Raw genomic sequence first — 6,126 nt, forward strand, 5'->3', positions numbered from 1 at the left:
GGTGAATAAAGACAGCTCCCTCCCCAGGAAGCCCAGGGTCAAGCTCCTTATAAACATAGCAAACAGGCCTGGAGGCTGGACAAAGTGTGGGAGTCCTGGCTCCAGGGTTCTCTGCTTGGGGTCCTCCCCTTTATTTTTTTAAATTTTATTTTATTTGGTAGCTGGCTAGTAGTATGGTAGAATGGGAATTCAAACCCTTGACCCCTTCCCTTTATTTTTATGAAAACCAGTACTGGAGGGATTTTGGGGGTCTATGTCCCCCTGCAAATATTGCTGTTGGATATGAAACAAACAGAATGAAACCCAAGGTGACAAATGTATTGGTCTGAGTGGGGGGACAATGGCTAGCTGGTGAGTTCTGCCCCACGTGACATGACGGTGCTTGAAAGCACAGCAGCACTGGCCATTGGTGGCCCTTCCCACGGCCTGGGCTGGACTGCAGTCCCCTGCCTTGCTCACCTGTGGTCAACTTATCCCCCCAGTTACTTCACAGCTAGGGACTGGAGGAGCCTCTAAAGCCAACACAGCGTTGGGCAGCACCCCCCACCCTCAATGGCCTCTTCTGGGTCTGGGACACCATCTGGAGGGTGAGGAGACGGGCTTGGCCACCTGAGAAATATTTTTAACATATGGGGAAAATGACAGTAAAGCCATGCTTCCCGAAATATATTCCCATAGAACAATGGTCCAATGAGTGGCTCCTTGACAAGAGTATTTTGCAGGTCAAGGAGTCTGGACAACACATCACGCATAAGGCCCTCCTAGGGTTTCACAAAGCACACTGTCATATTAATGTCTCTGAAAAGTTCTCCTGGAAAGAAATATGTTTAACTTTAACATCATTTCCCATACTTATTTAAGCCACTGAATTCTTTCAAGGTGTCACTATTAAGTTAGTTTAGAAAAATCTGCTTTAAAGTTAAATTTACAATACGGTTCACTTACACTTACCCATTAGTGGCGATCTGGCAAACTAAGACATTTTCAGAATATAATGTTAAATGATAAAAATATTTTTCTTATGAAAGTATCTGTAGATAAAACTTGCTGCACAAATAATAATCTTGGTAACATTCTGCATTTTGTTTCTAAATGAAGTCACTACCTAAACACTAGATGGCAATATGATTCCATTTATGTTACGAACATGCCCAGGATACTAATAGTTGAAGAGGTATTTGACTTTCCTCAGAATGTATGTATGCACTTATTTATTCATTTGGTCATTCCACAAACATTTATTAGGTGCCTTTAACTTCCCAGACTCTGATGGATATTGGGGATAAGAATGAAACAGTGATCTGAATCTAAAAGAGCTCACTGTCAAAAACTGTAGTTTTCTAGATTCCTAGGAAACTAAAAGATGATCTGGCAATTTTTTTTTTTTTTTTTTTTTTTTTTTTTTTTTTTTTTTTTTTTTTTTTTTTTTTTTTTTTTTTTTTTTTTTTTTTTTTTTTTTTTTTTTTTTTTTTTTTTTTTTTTTTTTTTTTTTTTTTTTTTTTTTTAGCAGCTGGCTGGTAACAGGGACCAAACCCTGGGCCTTGGTGTAATCAACATCAGGCTCTAACCAAGTGAGCTAACCAGCCAGCCCTGCCCTATCAATTTAATAACCCTTTTTCTGGGAAGAAAAAGAAAGAAAAAAACATGACTACACTAAATAGGCACATTGATTACATGGCACATTTTTGTTTTTAAAACATGAAAAAAGTTCTAAGTGTACATCACAGACTTGAGAAAATACTGTGTATGGAAAGCATTGTGCTAGACAAGCATCTAAGAAATTGTCATAGTATGAGATAACTGGCCCAAAGGTCACAAGTTCTATGAACCCAGATTTTGACTCAGGGAGGATGTGTTCAGTCCTCAGTGCGAGGGCGCTTCTGTCCCTGCAGGGTGGGCTCAGTTCAGAGCCTGGAAATTGAGGAGGAATGAAGGTGAAGGTCTAGCCTGTCTCTGGCTGTCAGGTCACTAACCCTAGAGCTTCAGTGCTGGAAGAGAGCTTGAAGATCAATAAGTACAATACCTTTTTCTAAGAAACCGAGGCACACAGAGGTTGGGTGGCTTGTCAAGTGACAAGAGGCTAGCTGAGACAGAACTACAACTTGAACCCAAGTCTTCAAATGCCCAGCTGATGTTCTTTCCAATATTTCATCATCAATTTTGGGATTTAGAATAGATCCTCCCCTAAACTCTTCCCCTTTCCAAATTCTGTTTCCCCACTGGTTCCCAGCTGGCTGCCCATCCTTAGACGAGGTATGATGTGTGGAGTGTGTGTGTGTGAGATGTTGGATTCCCCAGGAAGCAGACTCTGAGGCAGAAATTTGCATGCAGAAGGTTTATTGGGGAGTGATCTCAGGAATAGCACCTCTGAGGGACTGGGGGAAGGAGGACTGGGCAGAGGGAGAAGTTAAACTGCAATGCAGTTGCAACAGAGGCCTCTGCCAATCCTGCACAGCACTCTGGAGGTGGCCTTTCAGAGGTGTCCTAGATCAAGGGAAGGGAACTGGACCTTTATATTTACACACTGACCCACATTGGATGCAAGGGGTATAATGATAGGCCAGGAAGCTCCCTTCAGTTGAAGGCAGGAGTCAAGGTGTTGGCAGGGCTCTAGGGAAGGATCCATTTCTGTGCCTTTTCCAGCTTCTAGAAGCTGACCACATTCCTAGGCTCCTGGCCTCCTTTCTCCATCTTCAATTCCACCAAATCACATGTCTCCGACCGTTCTTCTGTCCTCACATCTCTTTCTGACCTCATCAGGAAAACATTCTCTGCTTTTAAGGACTATATGATTGGATTAGGCTCACCTCTACAATCCAGAATAATATTCTCATCTCTAGGTCCTAAAGCTTAAACACATGTGCGAAGTCCCCTTTGCCATACAAGGTAACACATTCACAGGTTCCAGGGATTAGGACATGACTTCTTGCAGGGGGCGGGGCGTGTGTGTGTGTGTGCATTATTCCGCCTTTTATAATCTGGATTAAACATTTTTGGCATGAATATTTTATATGTTCACAGAAACATTATTATTATTATTTTTTTTTTGACCTGTAAGAGGATCACAACCCTCGGCATTGTGTGGTCTGCACCACACTCAGCCAGTGGGCACACTGGCCATCCCTGTATAGGATCCGAACCCACGGCCTCGGGGTTACCAGCGCCGCACTCTCCCAAGTGAGCCATGGGGCCGGCCCCATAGCAACATTATTATATTATTATGTAATAATATCAATGATATTAATAGATATTTATAATATAATCATTATATTATCATTATGATAGCCAAAAATTGGTAACAAACCAAATGTCCAATAACTGATGAAGGGACAAATAAAATGTAGTATATCCATGCAATGGCATATTATTCAGCCATAAAAAGGAATAAAGTACTGATTGATGCTGCACTATGGATAAACCTTGAAAACATTATGCTAAGCTAAAGAAGCCAGACACAAATGACCACGTATGTATGATCCCATTTATATGAAATGTCCAGAGTAGGCAAATCTACGGAAACACAAAGTAGATTACTAGTTTCCAGGGGCTGAAGAGGGGGAAATGGGACAGACTGTTACTGGGTATGGGGTTTCTTTTGGAGGTGATAAAAATGTTCTAAAATTAGATTGTTATGATGGTTGCACAATTATATGAATATACTATAAACCACTGAATTGTACACTTTAGAGGGGTAAACTTTATGGTATATAAATCATATATTAATAGAGCTGTTTAAAAATGGCTGACAGGGCCGGCCCGTGGCTCACTTGGGAGAGTGTGGTGCTGATAACACCAAGGCCCCGGGTTCGGATCCCATATAGGGATGGCCGGTTCACTCACTGGCTGAGTGTGGTGCTGACAACACCAAGTCAAGGGTTAAGATCCCCTTACCGGTCATCTTTAAAAAAAAAAAAAAAAAAAAAAAAGGCTTACAGATGAGGTGCATCCTGTATGTTGTATCACACCAGGAAGCACTTTATGTCAGGTTGTCCCTATTAGTAATGCTAAGATTGAACTCAGGGATAAGGTAGTGACAACTGATACAAACCGTATTTTTGATAAGTGCTTCAGAAAAGTTATCTACCTTACCAGAATAATATTACCCTACAAGGATGTTATGAGGATGAAGTTAGAATGCATTTAAAATATTTAGTAAATCATAAATACTGTGGGTAGAATAATGGCTCCCCCCAAAATGAACATGTCCTACCCCTCAGAACTTGTGAATATGTCACCTCACAGTTCAAAGGAACTTTGAAGATGTGATTAAGTTTGAGGATCTAGAGACGGGGGGATTATTCTGGATTATCATATGAGTGCTGAAAAACAGAGAAACTTTCCAGCTGAGGTCAGAGAGAGACGTGACACTATTGGCTTTGAAGACAAGGAAGCCAAAGAATGTAGTGGCCTCTAGAAGCTGGAAAAGATGAGGAAAAGGATTCCCCTGTAGAGTCTCTAGAAGTAATGCAGCCCTGTGGACACCTCGATTTTAGCCCAGTGAGACCCATGTTGGACTTCTGACCTACAGAACTGTAAGATAACAAATTAATAGTGTTTAAGCCACCTGAATCTGTGGTAGTTTGTCATAGCAGCAATAGAAAAATCATACAAGAAAGCATAGAGAACTCTAATAAAAGGATGACTGACCTACACACAAGTGAAATAGTTCAATACAATAAAACCCGAATTACCCTAACCCATGGGTAAAAGTACAATTACACTAAAAACATGAACAAATTCCACTAACTCTGTCCCCACCTACTGAGGCAGCTACTCAGTCTCTGCCAAAAAGAGTTCCTCAAGCATTGAAGCATTTCTGGGAGTACTCAGGGAGTGTTTTTGTTCATGAAATAATCTTCTTATGAAAGAATCCATTTCCAAGCAATCTAGGTAGCTCTACCAGGTAGAAATTGCCATGCTGGCCAGGCTCTAGTCTTCTTGGGGAATTACCCCTGCTCTACTTGCTAGACACCAGATCTTGCCAGGTACCCCTTTGACCATCACAGACTTCTGGAAGGTACTGCCTCCAATGTGATGAAGCCTTTAAGTGGGAAAAACTGTTCTGGGGTCATTTGCACAGGGGGAATAGTGGCTCTCTCCATTTGTGCACACTCTGCTAGATCAATCTCAATGCGGTACTGTGTCTCCTTAACGTTTTATAGAATTTGCAATGAACTTAATCCCTTTTTCCTTTGAGTCCTACACTCTGCTCTCCATAAGCCTCAGGTAGAGCCCTGTGGCAGATGGGGAAGTAGACAAATCACACTGTACTAGAGTGTACTGGAACAGCAGGGGACTCACCAAGCATCTCTCAATTCATGTAGCCTTAGTCTCTGTGTGTGATCTTTCCCTGTAATTGCTCCAGGATGGCAACCCCAGGGATAGTTGAATTTCTTACATTTCTTTCCCCCATAGTGTTCTGAGAGAGGAAGATTCTCCTCAGACTAGTCTGGCACCACATCACTTTTGCTGTATCCTATTGCTTAAAACAGTCGCAGAGCCCTCCAGATTCAAAGTGAGGGGACAAAGACTAGACCTTTCGATGGGAAGACTGTCAAATAATTTATAGCCATCTTCAATCTGCCAAATACATATACAAGATTTGGATGCTGGAAGTAAGAAAGAAAAATCCAGGAAAATTCCTAGATTTCTAGACTTGGTCACTAGGTGATGATAGCCACATAGGGAACACAGGTGAGAGTACAGAAAAGGGATAAAATGAGTTCAGTTTTGGATATGTTGAGTTTGAGATGTCTGTGGGAAATCCAAGTGATGTCAAAGAGGCATCTGAATGTAAAGACAGAGTTCAGGAAAGAGGTCTGACTTCTAGATATAAATGTAGAAATAATTGGTCTTTATAATAGTGCTCTCGACTGTGGTACATCTCACATTGCTATGGTGTGATCAGTTATAACATAGATAACAAGGAATTTGTAACTAATAATAGCTGAAGTGTTGAAGTCTTAAAAAAACAATTAAAAATAATGCCACTTTCGCTTACATTCAGTATATAGTACTATATTCAGTTATAAATGGTAGAATCTCAGCTTAAAATCCTGATCCAGAAAAAAATGATTTAAGTGGTAGTTCTTTTTTTTTTTTTTTTTTTTTTTTTTTTTTTTTTTT

This window comes from Galeopterus variegatus, unplaced genomic scaffold, assembly GCF_000696425.1.
Source record: "Galeopterus variegatus unplaced genomic scaffold, G_variegatus-3.0.2 Scaffold990, whole genome shotgun sequence".
Classification (NCBI taxonomy): domain Eukaryota; kingdom Metazoa; phylum Chordata; class Mammalia; order Dermoptera; family Cynocephalidae; genus Galeopterus; species Galeopterus variegatus.